Source organism: Mustela lutreola, chromosome X, assembly GCF_030435805.1.
Source record: "Mustela lutreola isolate mMusLut2 chromosome X, mMusLut2.pri, whole genome shotgun sequence".
Lineage (NCBI taxonomy): Eukaryota > Metazoa > Chordata > Mammalia > Carnivora > Mustelidae > Mustela > Mustela lutreola.
The window spans coordinates 5992224-6017068 of NC_081308.1; the positions used below are offsets into that span (position 1 = coordinate 5992224).

Here is a 24845-nt window from a genome sequence, read left to right on the forward strand (position 1 = left end):
CTATTACGGCGTACTCCATCCAGAATTTCAAAATTTATGGTAAATCCTATTTTTTTTTCCCATTTCCAAATGACAGTTGACTAATTAGTATGCTTCTTCTGTCGCTCATGAACTTTGAGCACAGAGGACAAGGAAAGTACAAATGCAGAGACAAGCCGTAAATGACAGCCGTCGTGTCTGGGCGCCCGGCGAGAGCAGAGTAGGAAGGATCCTCGCTGACGAACACCGCCAATTCGGATTAATCAGGGGGACTCTTTCCCTCACAGCTTGTTCCTCACTTCTCCTTTCCTTCCAACCAAAGGCTTGCCACACGCCAAGAGCCTGGCCTCTTGAAATGTTCTTTTTGCTTGGTTTCATCAGCCCTGCAGAAGGAGGGGGAAAGTAACCTCTGGTTTGCAGAAATGAGAGAAAGGACATTACGGATTTCCTTAGAACTTTCACCTCTGCTCTAAATAAACAGTCACAAACCATCTCCCCATTCCCGTAGTTTGGTGCGGAAGTGCGGTGCCGTCCGGAGACGGGTTAGTGTGATGTATTTACGGACACCCAGACAGAAAGCAGAACAGAACAGCCAGCCAGTACCTTCTTTAAAAAGACTCTTATCAAAGCTTCCGCAGAGCCCCACGTGGTAGATCACGAACTCAGAATCCACAAGATCCAAGAACCAATCCCGCCACAGCTGTGTGGGGTGCCGGGTCTTAGATGACCCGTGACTTTTCACTCGGGAGCAGCTACAAAATTCCTTCTTCTTGGATTAGAGAACTTTCCAAAAATAGTCAAATGTAGCCTCTCAGTTCTGAGGAGTGAACTAAAAGCAAAAAGTCAGTCACACAGATGCCCCCTCCCGCTTCCCTGTCCCCTCTCTGTACCTGTGTCTCTCTCTCTGTCTCTCTCTCGGTCTCTCTCCGCACCTCTCTCCATATCAGACCCCTTACTAGTTCAGGCAATCCCATAAATATTACTCTTTGGACCCCGGGGGAGAGAGACCGACTCTGCCCACTGCTTCACACCACACAGGACCCTCTCCCTTACCCAGCAGCGCTCGTCTGTGGTTCTACAAGCTCTCCAGGTCTTGGAACAGGTCTTTCTCTTTAAACAAATGCCCAATCCCAACCCACTTTCAATCTCTTGTCAGCCCAGCAATTTCTCTGCTTAGGCATCCCCCGAGAAAATGGAAAGCCTACGTCCACACGAAAACTCGTACACCGACGTTCGAAGCAGCACACTCCTGACAGCCAGAGTGTGGACACAGACCAAACGTCCCTCAAGTGATAACGGATGGATAAAATGCGGCACGCGTTTTATCGATGGCACGTTAGTCAGCCGTGAAGAGGAACAAAGTACTGATTCGTGTCGGTGGGGGGATGAAACGCACCAAGTACCCAGAAACTACCGGCTTATTTTATCTGCCTGTCCCAACCAGGTGCAAGCTCTTCGAGGAAGAAGGCTCTATCATTTTCTGGACCCATGTCCAGTGGAACATGTGGAGTAGGAGTCTTTGGTCACTGTATTTCGAGCAAAGAGTAGCAAAGGTTCCTGACTTCAGTGTGAATCCCGAGAGCATCTAAAAACGTGAATGCTCTCTGGGCGCCATCACCAGGCATTCCCTCGGGGCTCCCCTTCACCAGGCCAAGAACTTGCCTTGCAAGTTACGTTCATGGAGGGGTTTGTCCCACGAAGCTGGGGACCGGATGCCCGGCGCATTCTGCTGCATCTACAGTGAAACCCGTCCGGGACTCTGAATGTTTTCCGCACAGCCTTCGCTACGAAGATACCAAAGCAATTGGGATTCGAAAGCAGAGATGTGACTGCTGAGGTGGCAGGTGGCTCAGGGGGTGGGGGCAGGTGAGGTGGTCCTGTCGGAAGATCAAGGGCTCCCTCCAGCAGGGAGCAGGAAGAGTGGCCATCCATCCAACCCGCAATGGCCTTGCATCCTTACACGCCTGGGAAGCCCACACCAGGCTCCCAAAATCCAACCCCCCCCCCTTTGCAAAAAGAGATCCCCGTGCTTGCCACGGCACCTCCACAAGCCATCGGCTGCCCTTCGGTTGAGACATTTTTCCCCCCTAAATACTCATTTCCAAATGCTTACTTTGCAGCCAGTGATTCTACAGGAAGCCATTAGTCATGAACATGAAGTGCATCTCGCTACCCTTATCTCCAACCGCTTCTCCCACCCCACCCATTAGCCCACCAGCCACACCTGCCAGTTGGCTGGTCAAACCAACACAGCCCTATCTAGGGCTGTGCCCCTGCAGTTCTCTCTGCCCAGAACTGGCTCCCCGCCTTGAACCACAGAGCCAACCCCCTCCGTTCATCCTGATCCCTGTTCCGATGTTGCCTTCTTGGGAAGACCTTCTTTGGCCATCTCTGTTTCCAGAGAGCTAAGGAGTCGTATCAAATCCTCGACAGCACCCACGCCTGCATGGGGTGTTTTTGTGATTGTGTAATCCTGGAGTGTTACAGAATGGGCACCAACTGCAGCTCACTTAGTCACACAAAATAGAAATTCCTTCTCCAACCACTCTGCACACTCAAGGAAATGCACCAGAGGGTCTGGCCGTAAAGGCTAGGGAGAAGCAACGCTTGGATCTGGGCTCAAAAAGTGCACGTGAGCACGGCTGCCTTTTTCTCTCCGCTTCCCAGTGCCTCCCCAGGCAGCCTGCGCTTCCCTTCCACACCAAGTCTCCACATCTGCCATGGGCCCCAGCGGGTGTCAGCTATTCCAGGTGCTTCCTCATTGGAGTCCAATGAGCGAACACTCTATTCGGACAGCACTCAGGGACAAGTGAAACGGTTCTCTCCCAGAAGCCCTTGCAGCCCATTGGCTCTCCCATATGTGAGTCCATGGAGGCATCTTTGGGACCAGCAGGGAAGGAAGGCGCTTCAGCTGGGATCCAGCCCACCCACACATCTGATACAGAAATGGTGGGGCGCTAAATCCCTCAAGAGGAAAAGGGGTTCTGTAGAGCAGGGAAGTGGCCAATCACTGCCGGAAAGACCAACCACAAACGTCCAATATACTATGCATACCTAATGACTTACTATATTAAAAAAACCTAAAGTCAGTTTAAATACAGAGTAAAAGTTCACTTCTCTAAAGCCATTTCTTACCTCAAGTTGTAGCTTCCTTAATTTTTAAGGGCAATGGAAATTTTTTATATCTTGACTGTGGTGATACTGACGTGACTGTTTAAATTAGTAAAATTCATAAAACTGTAGCCAAGTCTACAGACTTTATGTAAAGGGCGAGATAGACAATATTTTTGACTTTGCAGATCAAAGTCTGCCATTGTAGCAAGACAGCAGTTATAGGCAATATGTAAATGAGGAGGAGAGGCTGTGTGCCAATAACACTTTATTTATACAAAAACAAGCACTGGGCCAAATTGGACCCAGGAGCTGTATGTAGTTTGAAGACTTCTGAACTCCACATTTGCAAAAGAGTGAATTTTACCATATATACATGATACCTCACTGAACAAACCAAAAAAAAAAAAAAAGGGTAGGGGTAAAACAGAAAAAAATACACTTCAGAAAGAAAAAAATGGTGGTTTGTACAACTTACTTGAAGTAAAGACGTTCGTTAGCAAGAGAATAGACATGGATGGAGATATTTTATTGTTTGTCGGAGAGACTGCTGATGGGAATTGTGCAACCGATGAGCCAGAAAGTTCCCAGAACGTTAAACAGGGAATTTTAAACTTGACTTTTGAAGATTATTGTATCAACTCACTTGGGAAACTCACCTAGAAGTCAAGTACCTTCCGTCTTTCCTTGACAAAGACACCTGCAGCGGGGTAAGCCCTCTGTCAGCACCCTAGCCCGACTTATTTTGGTGTGCTTCGGTTTGGGCCAGCGGGAATACTTTAAGACTTGGCCTCCTGCACTTGTGGTTTTTTTATTGTTTGCTTCTTTTATGTCAAAGCGGTCTTTATCAGACACAGATTGTAGATAAGAGCCGGTTCTTTCTTCCCCGTCTCTAAACAGTGGCATAAACAAAGCATTTCTGAGGCTTTAAGCCCACCAGGAGAGAAAGAAAAACCAAACTACTGGGAACTTGTAAGTGATCACTCTGGGGGGAAAAAAAATAAATTTTAAGCAGGGGAGCTCAAAATCAGCACTCATCACCTGCCGTTCAAACACCCAAACCTGACGTCCGCCAAGTGACGTGGGGGCGTTACCGTCCTCTGTGTGGAAATTCACACGAAGTGTGAATTATTCTTTGTATAAATTCTTTTATTCTTTGTATAAAAGATATACAATCAGCCTCTCGCATCTGGGTTTTCTCAAGATGTAGAAAAAAGAAGAAGTCAAAGTGTTCGTCTCCTGTTGCAGTAGAAGAAATAGTCTTTTCAATCAAACACAGCTCACAGGAGGATGAGCCAGAATTTTTCACGAAGTCGCTGACGACACACCAATGGCAGTCCCTTGGGGGACGTGTATGAAGAGGCAGACGCTTGAGCCATGGCTCCAGGAGGACAAATGAGATGTGAGCTGCCCTTGAACATGCGGGGCCCAACTGAGAACACAGACGCACACACAGATTTTAAAAAAATGTGTTGTTACCATAGAATCTCCCAATACTTGAACAACTCCAGGCACATTTAATCTATAAGAGCTGAGGTTAAACGTGAATGCAGTATCATTTCTCTTGGAGGCAACGCTAGGAAAATAGGATCAATCTCTCTCTTCCTGGTGCCATGTACGGAGCTGACAGCCATGTCCTACCCGGCATCATGGCTGCCGTCAGAGCCCTGGTGAGGCCCCAGATTGTTAGTGGCCCGAAACGTTCATCAGACACCCGTCAGACTGATATGCTAAAATTAAGCACAACTGGCAGAAACCCAGAGGCGTTGACACAGGGTGCACAGGACAGTCAAGGGCCAGATCTTGGTGCCAAACACCGGTTACCCAAGCAACCGGAAAGCAAAGCACAAGTCGCCCAGTGGCCTCTGAATGTTCCTAGTCCGCAGTGAGCAGCCTGGAGTATTGCTGATGGGCCAGAGATCTCGCTGCTCACCGTGTCTCCTCTAAGAACCATGAAGCTGTGGTGGGAAGACAGCAACAATGCAGAGTCACCAACCCCAGTGCCAGGCTGTGCAGCAAAGAAAAGGAACCCACAGCCAGCTTTTGGACAGGTGGTAACAAAACCATAAAACTACAAAAGAAGAAAATATGATCAAAAAGAATCACACAAGAGAAAAAAAAAAAAGATAAATTCATTTTCTCCTTCTCCTCCTAACTCCTGTGTTACTACAGATAGGGCTACAGAATTTTCTCTTTAAAAAAAAAAAAATGCCAGGGCACCTGAGTGGCTCAGTCGGTTAAGCATCTGCCTTCGGCTAGGGTCCTGATCCCAGAGTCCTGGGATCGAGTCCCGCATCGGGATCCCGGTTTAGCTCCTCCCTCTCCTTCTGCCACTCGCCCTGGTCATGCACACTGTCTCTCAAATAGATAAATAAAATCTTTCTTTAAAATGCCAATACAAGGGATGCCTGGGTGGCTCAGTGGATTAAAGCCTCTGCTTTCAGCTCAGGTCATGATCCTAGGGTTCTGGGATGGAGCCCCGAGTCTGGGCTCTCTGCTCAAAGGGGAGCCTGCTTTCCTTCCTCTCTCTCTGCCTGCCTCTCTGCCTACTTGTGATCTCTGTCTATCAAGTAAATCTAAAAAATAAAAAATAAAAAAAAAATAAAATGCCAATACAAGAGAATACTCATTTTTGTTCATTTTTTGGTGATGGTTTGGCTTGGTTTTTGTTAAATATCATCAGATTAATATTACAAAGAGGAATCATCACTAAAATAAAGCTACAAGGGACCGTCAGAGTTAATGTTAGTAACAATCCTGGTCTCCGTAGCCATCAGAACATTTTAGAGACAGAATTGCGATATGGTTGAAACAACCAAGCCAGGAAGATAAGTTAAAAACATAAACTCATTTTTTCCATTGAGTCATTTCCTACAATCAGACATAAATATCCCTGACACTCTGCCTTGGACGTAAAATGGATACATTGAGAATCGCTCCTACAATTGACTGGATTCCCTGCAACTTAATTTTGGGACATGAGACCTAATATAAAGAATTCTGACACTGTACAGATACCTCCGAAAGATCACCTAGGGCTCTCATCTCCAGCCAGAGTCCCAGGCAGCACTGCCCAGAGGGTCTGATACAGGAGACGACCACGGGACCAGGAGCTGACGCAGTCATTCCACGGGCTCTCTTGGATTCCTGCTCCAGCCGGGAGGGAACCTGGCAGTGAGGAAGCAGGCACCTGCGGTGGGACCGGTCCTCCCAGCAACACTCAAGCCTGAGGTTCCCAAACCTTGCCACCATTAACTCTTCAGGGCTCCCGCCAAGAATAATTTGGGATGGACCTAGGGGACAGGGCTGGATGCTGTCTACTCGGTTGGTAATCACTCAACGAACAAATCAAACTGTTTAAGAGAAGAGGATGAACCTGCGGTTAAACTTCATCCATTCTATCGTTGGTTTTCCATGAACTGTGTCACTACAACGTTTATTTACTTAATATGACAGCTCATTCCACTTCTCAGGAGCTGCCGATCTGCCCACATCAGGATAACTGTATCAGTCTTTCTTTTTTTTCTCCACAAAATAGAATCGCACACCGCAAACATGTGTGGCATTTATAAAACCCCTATCGTCGTCTTGACAAGGAAAATAACCTCAGGCCCAAATGCCTAGAAGGAACTCAGTGATGATTATGATTCCATAACTATATGATTTGTTGAGTCTTTATATGCAAAAAACTCTTTTTTCACCAGCCATTAACTGGATGTGGGTCATTTGATTTTGCAACCATTATGCTACGTGTTTATTGCTTATCTCTAAGTGAAAGACAGGGGTGTGCCTAAATGATCTGCCTGATTGAACAAGAGGTTTGGCAATTCTAATCCAGGGGTTGGCAAATGACAGCCTGCCACCTGTTTTTGTTAAAAAAAAAAAAAAAAAAAAAGTTTTATTGGCATACGGATGTGCCCCTACATCCATTTAGATATTGCCTACAGTCCGCTTTCCAGCAACAATACAAAGTTTAGTTGCCACAGAGACCACATGGCCTTCGAACCTAAAATATTTGCAATCTTGGCCCTTTTCCAGAAAAGTTCGCCAACCCTTGATCTTGTCATTTGAGACCACCAAAGTTAGAACTCAGCCACAAAGGGGCCAGATAGATGAAAATGCTACGTGTTGACAAAGGCACCAAACATAGACCAGTGTGGACGGAATTGCAATGCATGGAAGCAACCGAAGAAATCACAGAGAAAAGACCTGTAGGCTTTACTATATTTCATTTAAATGTGTTTTAACGTAAAATGAAAAGCAAGGGGCGCCTGGGTGGCTCAGTGGGTTTAAGTGTCTGGCTTCGGCTCAGGTTATGATTCCGCTTCTGCTCACTCCTCCTCCTCACTCCTTCTCTCAAATAAATAAATAAGATATTTTAAAAAAATATTTTTGTTAATAAAATGAAAAGGAAAAAATACTGCAAGAAAGACTACAAAGAGGTTAATGTGCTCGGTATCTCAAGAAGTCTCACAAATTTGTAGAAGAACTCCCTGGAAGAAACTTACAGGAATGGATACAAATTGCCACTTTCAGAACAGGAAGTGTACAAAACCGATAAAATGTGAAAAGACGCTCAACCTAACTAGTCATCACAGAACATTCAAAGTTGTAAGGAAGTATCGCTACAAATTGGCAAAAACGGAGTGAAGCCCTGAGTAGAATCACATCTCAATCAAGATACGGAGACGAGGTACGCACCCTTGTGCTCCAAGTACGCAAGGACATTTTGAAGGTCAGTTTGCAACATCTGTTGAAATTTTAAATACGATGACTTTTGACCCCATAGTGAAAATTCTGCACGTTCACCCTAGCGACACACTTGCTCGTGTTCCCAAGACTGTATGTCAGACAAAGTCGGAAAGAGGCACACCACGCTCTGGGGGCGGAGATTGCCAGAGCACGAAGCAGACATGAACGTACTAACGTTGAGAGCCAAGATTATTACTACCCAAAAGAAGCGGCCTGCAAAGCAATATATCCATGAAAACACCACTGAGTTGTTTGTTTGTTTGTTTGTTTGTTTGTTTAAATTCTATCTTCAGGGACACCTGGGTGGCTCAGCTGGTCAACCAGCGGATTCTCAGTTTTGGCTCAGATCATGATCTCACAGTTGTGAGATCAAGCCCCGCGTCAGGCTCTGCGTTCAGATTCTCTCCTCCTCTCCCTCCTGCTCTCGCTCTCTCTCAAATAAATACATAAAATCTTCCCCCAAAATCATATCTTGAAACTCGTTATGGGTTGTATCAGGTCCTGCAAACAAGGTATGTGGAGGTCCTGACCCCCAGGGCCTGAGAATGTGGCTTTATTTGGAAACAGGGTCTTCCCTGAGGGAATGAAGTTCCAATGGGGTCCTGGGGGTGGGTCTTACCCCACTGTGACTGGTGTCCGCACAGAAAGGGGAATTTTGGACACAGACAGGCGCATACACAGGGCAGACAATGTGCACACACAGCGGAAGGGGGCCATGTGACTGAGGTGAGGCCTGGATAAGGTAAGGAATGCCAAAGATGGACAGAAAACAGCAGAAGCTGGCAGAGACAAGGAATGATCGTCCCCAGAGCCTTCACTGGGAGCACGGCCCTGCTGATCCCTTGATTTTGGACTTGCAGTCTCCAAAACTGCGAGATCATGAATTTCTGTTGCTCTAAAGCCACCCAGATCTTGGGACTTTCTTGCAGCAGTGCTCGGAAACAAAGCCACAATCCATCGCTTGTCCCCACAAACACCCAGTCACTTCTGGAGGGTCAGCAGATCCTTATCTGTAAATGCATAGAAGAAGACAGAGAAGTGACTCCCATGAGAAGTGATTCCAACCCGTCAGAATGTGCAGAAGACCTAGGAAGGGAGCCTGGCTTTTCTCTCTACAGTATTTGATAATCCAGCAGCCGACTTGAGTACTTGTTTCAGTAGAAATTCTTTTTAAAAGGTGAAATGGTGAAGGGTATGCCCAGTGTGTCTACCTTCTCCTGGGACGAGAGCCCGCCTCTTCTGGAACCTGCCCCTCTCCATTCCAACAATCTGGCTCGTACAAAGGCATCCACCATCCACTGGGGTCCTGCGGGGACACTTTGGGACCAAGCTGGGTCCCTAGGGTCTGATGGAATCCCTCCCTGTCAGCACAGCTGGAACCCTAAGTCTGGGACATGCTGGCCGCTGTAGTCACTGCTTCTCAGGAGAAGCCGCTCTGGGGGCCGGGAAGAAAGCCAGTTTCAAAAGGGAAGCAGAGACGACGGACGGACATCTCCGTAAGAACTGGTGGCCTTGGAGTCCCTGTTTCCAGCCACCCCAGAAACGGGCTTCACTTCTGTCCTCACTGACTTGAGCCAATGCTTTCTGTCACCAGTGCCACTTGGAACTGGGTTTCTGCGACTTACCTTCGAGATAGTCCTACCCAGAAAGGAACAAACACAACGTAGGACAACAAATGCATGTGATTCTAAATACCCAGTGAGAAAATGGTCAACCTTCTCATTATCAAAAGAATACAAATTTTTTTTTTAATTTTTAATTCAGTGGCATCTATACTGTATGTCCCTTGAACTAAAAATCTCAGCCTCAGGATGGTAGAAGGATAAGCATATTTTATTCTCTTTCATTTATCCTTTCTTGTATTTGCTAAATCCTTACCAACAAGATTATATTACTTCTGCATTAAAAATTAATTTTCCTTCTCACCCCCCCCCACTTTTATTTTTAAAGAAAAGTCTTACAAGAAATCAAGTGTGAAACATTCAGGACCAAGACACTGAGGTATTTTCAAAGAATTGCAAGTATTTGCAGGGAGAAAATGAGCAAAGACCACAGGGTGAGTTTATGGTTTAGAGCATGTTATTTTTGGCTTCTTAGCACACGTCAAATATAGCATATTTACTACGAATCTGGGTCTAACATGTGTGCCATTACCATGACTAGGTTCTATAGTTAAACACTCGAATATATCAGGTCCTGCTAACTGGTGTAGTAGCTTGGACTTTTTGCTCACCAATATTCGAGGACCCTCCCTGGGGAAGTATTATCCTTCCTTAGGGGCACCTGGGTGACTCAGGGGGTTAAAGCCTCTGCCTTCAGCTCAGGTCATGATCCCAGGGTCCTGGGATCAAGCCCCGCATCAGGCTCTCCACTCAGCGGGGAGCCTGCTTCCCTTACTCTCTCTCTGCCTGCCTCTCTGCCTGCTTGTGATCTCTGTCTGTCAAATAAATAAATAAAATCTTTAAAAAAAAAAAATCCCCACTCAACAGGGGCACCTGGGTGGCTCAGTCAGTTAAGCATCCGACTCCTGGTTTCTGCTCAGGTCATGATCCAGGGGCGTGAGGTTGAGCACCGTGTCGGGCTCTGCACTCAGCATACAATCTGCATGGGGGCTCAGATCAATACGGAAAACTTTCAAGATAATAAAAAAAAATCTCCACTCAGGTGTTGCCAGGTGATTCGCTGCCCCCAATGAAGGTGAGAAAGATGATGTTTCAAGGGAACGTTTTATGATGTGGCGTATCATATTCCCCATCTCTCCATTCCGTCAACCTCAGTCCCCAAGTGCCCACAATGAGAAGGTGCCCCAGCAGGTACCACTAGCAGTGATCCAGGGCAAGAGAAAGAAATGAGAGAAGCTGTAAAGTCACGGCCTTGCTTGTTATTGGGCCGTCACAAAGCCTCTCCTCGCTAGCACAATGGGAACCCAAGAAAAGACACCACCCAGAATCTTTGCAAAGAAAAGGAAGACAGCTCGGACTGGGTTGCAAAACACATTTTAACTACTGTTCTAGCCTCTTGCTATTTTTACACACTATAATTATTCTTCTCGATATTTTACTAACTTAGCAAAAGGTTCTAGTGCTTTTTGAGGCTGATGAACAAGCAAGCTAAGAGAAAAGCCTGGCGGGATAAGAAGCTTTACCATTTCTAGCACAGGTCACACCAGACACAAATGACACGGTTCTCATCGTAATCAAGCACAAACAAGGCCACATCGCTTCAGCACAAGATCCCTGCCCCCATGAGTCCCTCCCTCTGCCCAGCGTACCATCCCCTCTCCGTCGCAGAAGGAGAGGAGAATGTAATAGGAATCGCACAAGCAGCTCATGGTAATTTTTCCCAGATCTGTTTTTATTCCACTTCTAAGCCTGAGTTTAGACCTACGATTTTTGTCTCATGGAAGCGAACTTATTTTGTTAGATTCAGGCTCAGCGTGTGAAGTGTGCATGGGGGGGGTGAGGGGGGGCAGGGGGCCAGCAGGAGGGAGGAATTCCTTTGCATCGCATCAGGGATATGCAAAAATAAAGAAAGAGCCCCTGGAGTAAACGAGAACATTTTTTAATATAAGTTGATGGCAACCGTCTTCAGTGATTTTGTGCACGAAAGGAACGCAGAGTAGGGTAAAATACTTTCAGAGAGTAGACTGAGATCCTCGTCACCCCGGGCCAAAGAGCTGCTCATGAACTCAAGGACCTCACCACGGAGCAAAGCACACCACACACAGGCGGGTACCCTCACACTCTAGTCACCTTCCAAAGGCGCCACCTGCGAATACCATCGTCTTGGCAGTGAGATCCCACCGTGTGAATGGGTGGGGGCAGACACCGATTTGAAGACCACAGCAACCCTGGTATAGCTCAGTGCCCTTGTCTCTATCAAATCCTGGCATCGTTTTACTCAAGATGGCAGCAGCACTGAACACAAGATCCTACCCTCAATTTCTAAAAGCAACAAAGGCCTGGGTGCCTGGGTGGCTCAGTTAAGCGTTTGCCTTCAACTCAGGTCATAATCCCAGGGTCCCGGGATCCAGCCCAGCATCAGTCTCCCTGCTCCAGCCAGCATCAGTCTCCCTGCTCGACAGAAAGCCTGCTTCTTCCTCTTCCCCTCCCCCTGCTTCTGTTGCTTTTCCCAGTGTGTCTCTCTCAGTCAAGTAAATAAATAAAACCTTAATAAATACATAGATAAAAGCAACAAATGCTTTAGAAACAATCAGACTGGTAATTTGCAAATTACCAGACTGATGATTTGTGTCTGAATGTCTATCATTTGGAAAGCAGTTTTAATGATAGACGCTTTCGTTGGAGAATAAAATGGAATATACATTTCGCATCGTTATTTGTGAATTAATTTATATGACCAAGTCCTCTGTGTGTTTTCTGCTGGTATAGGTTTTGTATTCTAGAACACTCCCAAGGGCAATAAGAAATGTAAAGTTTCCATTGCACGGTAGCATACACTAAATTTCACTTACTTTTCTTCCAATAGAACATCTAGACTTTGGACAAGTTAATGAAAACCAAGACACGGAAGTCATGTGAACAGGCCATGGACGGCAATCCCCCAAGGCTATAAACTTTCACGTTTGAAAAGTGGCCCCCATCACCAGCCCTCACCTAATGCCACGGGAGTTCCCGGCTACTTAAGCAATTACTTCAGTTACAGCGCAATTACACTTACCTACCAGCGCGAACAGGGAAAAATAACAATGAAAATTGAAATTCAACTTAAACACTGACACTCAGGCACAATTCACGGACCGCAGAACGGAAAGGACATGAATTGTTTCCAGTTTCCCTCAACACTGAAGCGAAGACCATGAAACAGGTAATAAATCAAACTTTAATTTAGAAATTTCCTGGGATTATACTTTCATTGGTGATGTTTTTACTCCAGAAGCACTTCGAAGCCTCCCTCATCAGTAAAAGAAACGTACAAGCACTCGTCGGTCTGCAGGTCAGAGGTAATGGGTCTGACTCCCCAGCCCACCCCTCAAAAACCTAGGTGCACCTGATTCTGGGATTTTTTTTTTCTTTTACATGATTCTGAACAGCTTTCACGTTTCCAGGCATTTTCCAATCACATGGAAATCCATTCTCCTAAATTATATCATGCCATTCTCTCAGGAGATACTGTCTTAATTGGGTGAGGAAAGGGATTTACTACTTCAACAGCTCTTTGTCAAAACTCCTTTCACTTTCTCAGCATCAAAGCCTCCGTCACTGTTGCCTCATCTCTTTACATCTGTTAGATGCTGTTGCTGTTTTTCAAACACATGGCGCGTGAAGTGTGACCTTACATTTCTACATCACTCCGGACGAAATGTATACCCTGGGTTCTCTCTGCCTCTGAAGGATGGAGGACATCCCACCTTCACGTCCGTCTGCATGCATCCAGGAGGCTTTGAAGCGGGTAAAGACCCACGCACCAGTGGCCCTATTCATGCTTTTTCTTCTCCTTTATTTAAAAAAAAAAAAAAAAAATCGGTATCTTTCGTATTTAGTAGGTGAACCATCTTAACAAAGGTAAATTATCCGCTTACAAATACTTTCTTGTTCTGTCCAAATCCATGAGGCTAACAGACATGGAGATATTCAATTTAAAAATTATCAACAAAAACCCTATGTCTCTCTAGCAGAGATCAGCCAACCACACCGGTTGGCCAAATAAGGGGCTGCCGGTTTTTATAAATCTTTTTTTTTAAGATTTTGATTTTAAGTGTATTTATTTTAAGATTTTATTTGAACCCATATGGCGCTCAAACTCACAATCAATCTCAAGACCAAGAGTTAGAAGCTCTACTGACTGAGCCAGCCAGCCGCCCCTATAAATAAAGTTTTATTGGCACTTGGCCACACCCACTTGTTTACATATTGTCTATGGCTTCTGGGATCAAACTGACAACTTTCCACAAAGACTCAATCCCCCACAAAGGGTAAAATAATTTCATTCTGGCCCTTTACACAAAACACTTGCCAATCCGTGCTCTAAAGAGGTACTAACAGGGGCACCAGGGTGGCTCGGTTGGTTGGGCGGTTGGTTGGCTTGGGCTCAGGTCATGACCTTGACACCCCAGGATGGAACCCAGCGGGCTCCCTGCTCAGTGGGCGGTCTGCTTCTCCCCATCACCCTCCCCCATCTCATGCTCTCTCTCTCTCATTCTCTCTTTCAAATAAATAAATAAAATCTTAAAAAAAAAAAAAAAGAGGTACTAACAAATATAATACAGGCCACGTATGTCATTCCAAATTATTAAGTGGCCATATTAAAAATTAAAAAGGAAAGGAACGGGGCACCTGGGTGGCTCAGTGGGTTAAGCCGCTGCCTTCGGCTCAGGTCATGATCTCAGGGTCCTGGGATCAAGTCCCACATGGAGCCCAGGATGGAGCCCTGCATCGGGCTCTCTGCTCCGCAGGGACCCTACTTCCTCCCCTCTCTCTCTCTCTGCCTGCCTCTCTGCCTACTAGTGATCTGTCAAATAAATAAAAAATCTTAAAAAAAAAAAAAAAGGATGAATTTTTTAGCAAAGGTTCCAGCTTCATCAAGTGAAACGGGACGTAACAGACTTCCTGCTCATGCAAAGCACATCCCCAGTAATATTGGGGACATAAAACATCATTTGTGGAGTCCCTGAAATGCACATGTTAACTGGGTGTCCTGGTTTTCTCTGGCCACCTGCGCCTCAGGCCCTGAGTCTTCCTGCTCAGTAAAACTTCACCTGGGAGGCAGCAAACGGAGGGGACTTTTCCCGGGGTCTCTGCTCCGCTCTGATGCCTCGAGTGAGCATTTAACGGATTCTGGAAACTGCTGGTGCACACACACTCACTGGCCTTGGAGATGAAGTAATGCTAAGTTGATCGAGCCCAAGGGCTGCCGGGCGTCACACAGAAGGCGCCAGCAGCATCCCTTAGTAAGGGTCTACAATGCCCCTAACCAGCTCTTTAGAAAGTTTTTCTTTTTTTTAAGATTTCATTTATTTGATGGAGAAAGAAAGACAGAGAGAGAAGGAACACAAGCAGGGGGAGTGGGAGAGGGAGAAACAGGCTTCCCTCTGAGCAGAGAGCCTGATGCTGGGCTCCATCCCAGGAACCTGAGATCATGACCTGAACAGAAGGCAGACGCTTAACAACTGAGCCACCCAGGTGTCCCTGGAAGGCTTGCTTGAAAGAAAGAAAGAAAGAAAGAAAGAAAGAGAAAAGAAAAGAAAAAAAGGTGTGTGTTGTCCCACCAAGACACTAGGAACACCTTACACAGAAAAAGAAAGTCTGCATGATCAGGACTCCCAGTTAAGAGCGGACGACAAATCAATTTTCTTATTCCGACAGGGGAGAAAAATAATAATGACTATCTCCTTTTTGCTTCCAGGAAAGTAGGCCAGCACTTTTTTTTTTTTTTTCCAGTGCATTTTGAAGTGCAGAGCTGGGGAACAGGCACTGTGAGATGACCAGAGTGATTTTAGAACAGGAGAGCTGTCTGGGAATCCACGTTAAGAATCCAAGTTGTAAAAACCAAGCCCTGTGTGTTGTTTCCTATACTCAAAAACTTGGCGGCACAATTCACTGTTGTTCATCATGGAGGCTTCTGACTGTGTGCTCTTCTGAAGGCTGCTGTGGCAGAGCTCAAAGCACAGGGTGAAAACCAGCTTGGGTCTGTGGTCAGGTGAGAGACTGGTGGGGCGGCGGGACAGTCGGAGGACCCAACACGCAAGTGAATTTTTTGGCAATCAGAGCCTGATCAAAGCTGTCTACACAGTTTTAACAAGTAAGAATAGACGCCAACCCCCAGCCCCCCCCCCAAGAAACGAAGGAGAAAATGATCTAGTGACAGCGACAATTACGCACTTTTCCTTTTACTCATCTTGAAAAATCTTCTGGGAGAAACTTTCTCACGGAAAGAACAGAGAACCTTTATGTCATTTTCTTTCAACTTAATTTCCTTGCAGAGCTCAAGATCCGAAAGCACTCTGCCATCAATCCATGATTCAATGATTGCTCAAAAGCGGTTTCTGTGCAGAAAGAGGGTGATCTGTTAGGGGGCACAAACACTTCTTTAAAACCGTGTGCACACCAGTGTGGCCAAGCGAACATCAGAATCCAAGAGGCGGCTTGAAATAATTCCATTCCCACCGAAGACACCAGATTCTTCCAAGTTCTCCGTCCTTCTCTTCTGATCCAACCATATTTTCCTATCGCTTCAGTTACAGGCAGAAGCATGAGGAGCCCTTGTAAAGTCTCCAGAATTCAGTGGACACATCAGCTTCTCAAAGGCTCTCCATCTGGATCGGTACCATGTGTTCATCTGATTTTCTGGACAGCTTGCCCATTTTATTTGGAGATTCTTCTCTCCTACAAACCAGAAAGCTCACTCCAAAAGGAAAAGCAGAAAATGCAATGAAAAAAAAAAAAAAAAAAAGAAGACTCCCAGGTATCTTCAGTTTTAAGTTAAGCTATATTCATTCCAGAATTCCTCAGGACGTTGAAATGAAATCACTCTGAATGTACTTAACACCATCGGAGTGTATGCTTAAAAATGGTTAAGATGGTAAAGGTTGTGTTACGTATATTTTACCACAATAAAAAATAGAAGTACCCAAAAAAAAAAAAAAAAGAAGAAGTAGTAAAACCCAAGAGCCATCCGTAGACAAAATGTCATCCCCAACAGTGTTGAAGGTACGTCTTGCCTTCTGTGTTCCCAGCACCTAGTCTGCTTTTCCTCCGTGGCTTGAAGTTCCAAAAATTGCTCTCCCTACTAAGCACTTTTTTTTTTTTCAGTCCATCTCGCCATTCAGTCCTATCTCTGAACAGGACCGTAATTTAAATACACCGATAAAATACAGGCTGATCTAGACTGTTTACCTTGAGGTCCAGTTATTTTGGCTTAAAGTGCAGACCAACAAGACTTCCATTTAATGTTACGGCACGTCTCCTGGGTGTCTCAGTCAGTGAAGTGTCTGCCTTCGGCTCAGGTCATGATCTTGGGGTCCTAGGATCGAACCCCGCATCGGGCTCCCTGCTCAGTGGGGACTCTGCTTGTCCCTCTCCCTCTGCCCTCCCCCACTGTTTGTGCTTGCTTTCCCTCACATAAATAGATAAAATCTCAAAAAAATAAGTAAAGAAATAGAAACAGTATGGTAATAACCAGTTACCTCTTCCAAATTCCAGGGCTACACTCCTATTTCTCCTTTTTGAAAGTCATCAACAATTTCTACGTACTGGGAAATGGGTGGTGTTATTTTCATCAGCCATCAAATTCTTTCATGAGGATTTAAAAAATTTTTTCCTACTGACAGCTAACTTACAAGTATGTGTGTTTTGCTTTTTTTTTTTTTTTTTTTTTCTGAGATTAAGCATTCCTTACGAAATTTCACACATTTCCTACTTGCAGCATTGGTTGAGTTTGGGGATGGTTTTCATAGTTGTGGGATTTATTAGGAGTGAGGTCTCTCGATGATGTCTACACATGACCCTTTGTGGACTTGGAGGAAGACAAAAGAGTTCAGAGGGAGATTTTTACCAAAGGGACATGTAGTGGGTTACACAGAAGCCTCAAATATATAGGTCCAAGTCCTAACTCCTGGTACCTCGGAATGCGACCGCAGAAGGGATTTGTCAGATGTAACTAAAGGTAGGATCTTAAGAAGAGATCATCCCAGATTTGAGGCGTGCCCTAAATCCAATGACTGCTGTCCTTGTAACAGAAAGAGGAGGAAGGTGTGAGACACAGAGACCCAAGAGGCCAGTCAAAGACCAGGGTAGAGATAGGAGTGCTGAGTTGACAAGCCAATGATGCCACCAAAAGCTGAGAGAGGGTTCCAGACACCTTGATCTCAGAATGTGTGGCCTCTGGAATAGTGGGAGAATAAATTAATTCATGCTGCGACAACCCCCTTGGGCCCGCTTCCACTAAATCTATGTTCATTTGTTACGACAGCCCAAGGAAACAAATACACGTTCATACAATGGGGGTGGCCTTCCAGAAATATCACCATGGCTTCTATAGAGGAAGATGGCTTGATCCAAAGGTTTCAAGTGTTCAAGGGGACTAGTTAGGAAGACTGGCAATAATCCAGGTGAGAACTGCAAAAACCCAGTGCAGAGGGAAGGCGATGGAGGCAAGGTTATCGAGGCAAAGGCCTTTCACTGACATTGCCAGAGACAGAGGTAGGCAGGAAGGCCAGCAAGGAGGCAAGGACAAGAGCTACTGAGGAGGGGGGAGGACACAGGTGCAGGTGTAACCTAGAAAGAAGGGCAGGTGGGCCCCAGAGATGGCAGGGGAGGTGGACATGGACACGGATGAGATTCATCATTGCCAAGTTAAGAAACAAACAACGTTGGACCTGATGACCTCCATTAGTCGAGGTCTTCTGCTGAGAAAGCATGGTGGAGAAGGGCCAGGACAGAGCCACGCCAGCCCGAAGAGCTTGGGTCTGGAAGGGCGGGGAGAGCTGAAGACGACCTCGCAGAATCGCTCGCTCTCATGGGGGCCCAGCTGGGGTAGAAGACCACAATCGATAGTACCGTGAATGCACTCCGTTGTGCAATTTTTCTTCGGCAGCCATCAGAGTTTGGATGTGGACCAAGGACGGCAGATGGCTGGGCTGATTCAAGATCGGGCTTCCGCAAAGAGCAGTACATAACATTTCGGTTTGTTTCCAATATGAGCTCTGTTGGACCGATCAACTTCAATAAATTCTCTACTATAAACATCGGTTACCAAAAAAATGCTCCCTAATGAATAAATACGTTGTGGTATAGTTGTATGTTGAATGCTGTGATAGCCTTGAGGATGAACGAGCTATAGTTCAGCGGAGAGAACATCATACACATAATGTCAAGTGACAGATGCGAGACCCCCCCCAAGATATACGGAACACAGTTGACAGATGCGAGCCCCACCACAAGATACACGCAATACAGTTCCATTAATACAAATCCATTCAGTGTAAGCATGCGTACATGCGGTAAAACTATAGAGAAAAGCAAGGAAATGATTATCCCCAAAGTCAAAATAGTGATAAATTCCAGTAGGGAATGATGGTTGGTGATCATGTGGGTTTCCTGAGCAGCTGGCAACATTCCCCTTCTCAACTTGGGTGATTACTAGTTGGTTTTTTTTTTTTTTTTTCCTATTACTCATTAAAATGGATGTGAATGCTCTCTTATGCCCAGAGGTATATGTCATAATAAAAATAAAAGGGAAAGAGGCAAATTCTCTGGGACATTAATAATTCAATTATCGCTTGAATTCTCTACAAAATAGAGACTATCATCCTAATAAGCCAGGAAATATTTTTTTACGGGCAAGTATTAGCAACCCAAATAAAACTAGGCAAAGGGGGGAAAGAAAAAAAGGAACATACTGGTTCATGTAATTGAATAGTCTGTGTGTAGCCTTCAGGCATGGCTAGATCTAGGCATTCAAATGCTACCTAATAGGGTCTCTCTCTATTCCTCAGCACCATGTTTCTCAGTGCTATCTTCAGTCCTAAGCACTGATAAAGAAGATGGGTTTTATCAAATCTAGGTTTACATGTTACCAGTTTAGCAAGCAAGCAAGCAAATAACCAAAGAAACCCCTCTGTCAGCAATTGTAACCAAAGCCCATATCTGGCTCTTTCTGGATATCATGGGTGACACACTCTTCCCTAACCAGTCACTGTAGCCAAGGGATGTGACACGTTGTTTGGCCAGGCCTGGTCCCCAAATTTATCGCCAAGAGCTCTGTATGTCAGAGTGACAGCCAAGCGTTCCATAAAGAACCTTTACCTGTTTTAACCAAAAGACAGGGACTGGCCATGGAAGTAGGCAAAACCCACCGATGTGCACTATGAATATTTCCACCTTCCTCTGGTGCTCTCACCAAGCAGTAACTTCCCTTCACTTCCCACTCCTATATATCAAACAAGCCATCTCCAAATAAACAGCAAAGACAAACAGAATAAAATACACAAAAAAGACCCAAGAATTTAGAAAGCAGCGAAAAGCCTTGACAGAATGTGTGAATGATTCCACTTTCCCCAACCTTTGGCCTCTCATTAATTACCTACTGGGAGTCTGAGCCAGAACTTATACACGTAATTATATAATTTCTATCGACTCACCGATAATGGGTTCCGGCTAGCATGGTTCAGTAGAAGAGACTGTGACATTGTGCTTGGCAGAGCAATGAAGGGCGCCACACTGACCCGACTCCCTCAGCCTTTGCCCAGTGTCCTGCCAATTCTGTCCCGGAGCCTCCGGGGGCGAATGGAACTCAGTGAGCTTTTTAAAGTGAATAAAGGGGGAAGATCCTGGATGCCTGAGAGGGTCCGGGACAAAATGGATTTCCTCCAGAAGGAAAGGACGCACTTTGCCCATAACTGACCCAGCCAGCCAGCGCTCCAGGACCACTCACGGGAATCACAACCATGCGTGTCTCCGCATTACATATGTTGTTCCCAGAATCCGCTGTGCTCCTGCGGACATTGCCAAGGCTGGACTTCAAGGCAGATCCTCACAAATCTAAAAGCATCCTGACATCAACAAAGTCTTCCTGGCCACCCCACAGGGGAATCAAACGTTAATCAAGGCCGTTGAAACCATAGCTGCAGCAGACTTCGGCTCCTGGACATCTCTCTCCTCCCTCCCTCCTTCTCTCTTTCTTTCTTTTAACATCTCCTTTCTGAGAGCAGCTGGAGGAAACCCACAGTATCAGAACCGCCGCCTCCTCTCCCCTGGTCAAGCAACTAAAGAGAGAGAACTCTCCTTTTAATAATTACCAGTTATCATTTCACAATCAAAGGCTTTGTGGTTTCCGTCACCTACGATCAATGAAGATTAAATTAACATCTTGAAAAGCCGCATGATTATTCCACAAACACACCTTAGGCTCCCTCATCGGGGCCAAGCACTACGGTAAACTCTGGGGACACAGACATTAATAAGACACAACTCCTGCCAGAAAGAGATGACTCAGGAAAAACTCGTCTGGAGTAGCATTTTCAGCTGACCCTCGGGCTGTGCGGTGAAGAGGGAATATAGAAGTAATCTCTTTTTTTTTAAATCTCTCATCTCCCAGAACAGAGAATTAAAATTGCAGCTGTCCTGTGGGGAGATGACCCAGGCCTCTCAGTTCAGAGCTGCCCTCCCCACCGTGAGCTCTCTCCCTTCTGCAGGCTCTGGGGCTGTAGGCACCACCCCGCCCCCACCCCCAGGACACACACCCCAGGCTGCAGGAGGGGTGTGAGCCCTTCCCTACCCTCTGCCCCTCCTCCACCAAGCCTCTCAAGTGGTCTCCCCAACCCTGTTCCAGGCGGAGTTGTGTCCCCCCCCCCCCCCACACCCCAACTCTATGTTGAAATCCTAACTCCCACTACTTTAGAATCTGACTGTATTTGCAATCAGGCTCTTGAATGAACTGAAATGAAATGGAATGAAATGAAATGGGGGTGATCAGGCTGGGTCCTGATCTAAAATGACTGGCATCCTTGTAAAAAGTGGACATTGGGATCTAGACAGGCACAGGGGGAAGATGATGTGAGCACACAGGGCGACGTGAGCCACCAACACGCCGAGGAGAGAGGCCTCGGGAGCAACCGCGGCTGGCGACCACTTGGTCTCACAGGTGCAGGTTTCAGAACCGCCAGGAAATAAAGGCCTGTTGTCTCAGCCACCTACACTGCGTTACTTTGCTAAGACAGCCCTAGCCCGCCTGTGGAAACCCCATCCACCACTTGCAAAATGCAGAGACCCTACAGAAACCCCCAAGTTGTCAGGGTGCCTCTCTCTTTTCCTCCCAGTTTTGAACAAGAAGACTCCTCACTCTCCAGACCAAAATGGGACATTTAGCACACCTGGACTCATGCAGGAGTACCCCCCATCCAGCAGCCCCCAAAGCCTGTCTTCTTCCTCCTCCACTGAGGAGGCCCCTCCACCCCCACCCTTTCGAGCTCTGGCTTGGAGAAGCCCAAGGAGCTCTTGCTGACTCTGGATTCACGTGATGGGAACAGATTGTGAACTATACATTTGCCAATTTTTCCCCTGTGCCAGACCATTTTTAAGTGATTGTGTGCACAGAATGGCATTTAAAGGCCTTAAATCTCTCCCCGGGGAGAGAAAAGAGCAGAAAATAGCCTCCAGAGCTCACATAAGATCAGCCAGAACAGCTGAGGCAGACTTTGGGTGGGTTTTCTGTTTGGTTTTTGTTGGTGGGGAGGGGGCGGAAGGGGGTTCCTTTTCTAGTTGGTTGTTTTTGTTGTTTTGGCTTTCGGGGCCAAAGGAAAGGAACAGAAAAAGGAGAGCACCTAGTTAACCGCCAACTAGTCAGGAGAGTCACTTCTCGATGGGGGGGTGGGGAGGAGGTGGGGGAGGCTGGAGTCCAGCTCCTTGGAGTGGAGGGGGAGCCAGCATCAGCGGCTGTGTGATGACCCTTCAGCCCGGGGGGGGGGGGGGGGGTGGGGGGGGGGGGGGGGGGGGGGGGGGGGGGGGGGGGGGGGGGGAACACCCAGCCTCCACCCCAAACCCACCCCCTTTCCTGGACAAGGGCTTGGGTTTTTGTTTTTTCTTTTAAAGAAATGTTTTTTTAAGCAGCACTTCCTGTTATGTTGGAGGAAGGCTTGGGCCGTTTTATTATTAAGCAATTCTCTTTTTTAAGTCACAAAAAAAGGAAGAGAGAGAGAGACCATATTTCCACCGGGCTAGAATTGGCCTTCCTCAAGCATCCATGTTTTAAATCTCATATTTTCTTAAGCCCTAATTAAGCCTTCCAAGAGCTCGCTCTGTTTAATTTGCATTCTGAAACAGAAAATCTAATGTGTTTTAACATTGTCTGCTTCAGCTGAAAAGGAAACTGTAAATTTATACAGTCTGGTTTAAAAAAAAAAAAAATTGGCAATTGCATCTTAATGAGTCTCTAGCATGGGGTTGGGCCGAGCCCCAGGCCCCTTCTTCCCCCACTTGCCATCGCCCTTCCCCTCCTCCCACCGGTCCCCTCCTCGGCCTTCACCCCTCCCCCTCCCGCTCCCCCTCCACTTCCTCTTCCCATCCCCCACTCCGCTTCCCACCGCCCTCCCCCCCCCATCTCCCCCCTCCTCCCCCGCCCCAGCCCTCCTCCCCCCAGGCGTACGGGTCCTCTTCCACCTTCTGCCCCGCCTCCTCCTCCCCCTGCCCCGCCCCTCTCGCGGTCAGCCTCCCGTCCCCCACGTCCCCTACCTCCCATCCCCGCCCCCCCCCCGCCCCGCCCCGCCCCTCCCATCCCCCATCTCCACATTCCACTCCCCCCTCCAGGCCCGCTCCCTGCCCCGCCTCTCCCCTCCCCGCCCTCCCCCAGCAACCACAGGCTTCCTCCCCCTCCTTCCCTCGTCCCTCCCCGCCCCGGTGACCCCCCCCCTCTCCCGGCCCCTCTCGGTGGGGGCCGGGTCTGGAAAGGTCACGTGGCCCCCTCGGCCCCTCCGGGTGGGGTGAGGGGGCCGGCCGCCCGAACCTGTTCTTTGTTAAGAGGTCACCGCCGGCGCCCAGCTCCGCCGAAAGAGCTATACCGAGGACCTTCGAAGAGCGGCGCACTCGCAGCGCCCCCGCCCCCACCCCGCCCCCCACCTCGCCGGCCGGCCGGGCCCTCGCTACTTGTGCTTCTCCCCGAAACGGGCCTAGCTCACCGGCTCCTCGGCGGGGGAGGGGGGTCCTAAGGCCCTCGGGGTGGGGGTGGGGTGCGGTGCCCAGCGGGCTGAGAAACTGGAAAGGGGCGGCAGGGGAGCTGGGGGGCGCTGGCCCCAGCCTGAAGGTGGGTGGAGGTGGGGGGGAAGGGGGAAGCTCCTGGAGGGAGGGGGCCCTGGGGAGCGCTCTGGGCGGTGGAGGCGCAGGCTCTGCGGAACGGAGAGCCAGGCCCAAACTCTCAGGGCTCTCGTGGTGCCCGTGGGGGTAGGGGGGCGCCCAGGACGGTGTCTCTGAAAGTGGGCTGCCTGCCCGCAGGGGATGGCGCACGCCCGAGCTGCCCAGGACCGCCCCGTCCTAAGATTAAACCCCCTCGGTGAGAGCTCGCGCGGGAGGCCCGGCCAGGCCCCGCCGTGCTCCGGAGAGCCGCTCGCCCCATAAGGCGAACCTCGGAGCGGCTGTTACTGTGCAACCCTCGCGAGGGCGTCGCCCGGAGGTCGGGCTGGGTGCTCCGGGCACCTGATGAAACCTCTCGCTTCACGGAAGCTTCACCGCGGATGGGGTACAAAATGTTTACTCCTCCTAAAAGAAAACAGAACGTAGCCAATTTTCCGTCCCCAAACCTCAGAAATTCCCAGAGAAGACTCCGTGTTAACGTGAGCTGGCATGGCCCTGCCTGTCGTGTTTTTCTGTGCAGGAAAATTTCCCATCCAAAAATGGGAGTTGAGGGTAGAAAGGAGGTGAATAATAAAATGGGACTTTCAGGATGGAAATAGCTCCGCACTCTCATTCTGTTACCTCGCCTTAAAAATATTTTTCTAGGTCACTAAATATTATTCAAAGGCGTACTTTTAATGACGGGTTAAAATCGTACCGTATGGAATTTTATATGCCAGAATGTATTCATCATCTCCCTCCTGCAGACCGTTCCTCTTGTTTAACCCTGAAGACACCTATCCTAAATTATCCCCTCTCGTGCAGTTACGTAAGTAACCTTTCTCACTGTAATCCTCGGTGCAAAAAAATGGATACAGTTTCCTCCCGCCATGGGTAAGTGTGTTGACTTTGCTGGCTTTGGGGTAGCTTGGAATGTGAGGCTTTCTGGTGTTAAGGAAAGAAAACATTGCCCAAGTGACCCAGCCAAGAGCTGTTTCTTGTCCTTTGAGACCTCAGATGAGGGGAGAAAGATGCTCAGGGCACCCGGAAGGTGTGACAAAGATCCAGACATCCAGGGAGCCTGGATGGGGAGATTCCCAATGCACTGCCTACCAGGTTCCCTCGGAGAGCCTGCAAAGCCTGCATGTTTCTGATGAGGCGTGGAAATGTTCCCTTCTGTTACTTCTCTGCTAAATATATCCTTTTCAAAAAATTTATATA

The 24845-nt window shown here is 47.6% G+C and overlaps 1 long non-coding RNA gene across 2 annotated transcripts in view; it reads right to left on the minus strand.

Annotated features, from left to right (window-relative positions):
* The window catches only part of LOC131821597 (uncharacterized), a 92714-nt gene extending 68859 nt beyond the window's left edge, over positions 1-23855 (minus strand). For both annotated transcript variants that reach the window (XR_009349948.1, XR_009349949.1), the window contains exon 1: positions 23302-23855. This is a non-coding gene — a long non-coding RNA (uncharacterized LOC131821597). The remainder of the gene's footprint in view (positions 1-23301) is intronic.
* Positions 23856-24845: the final 990 nt, after the last annotated feature.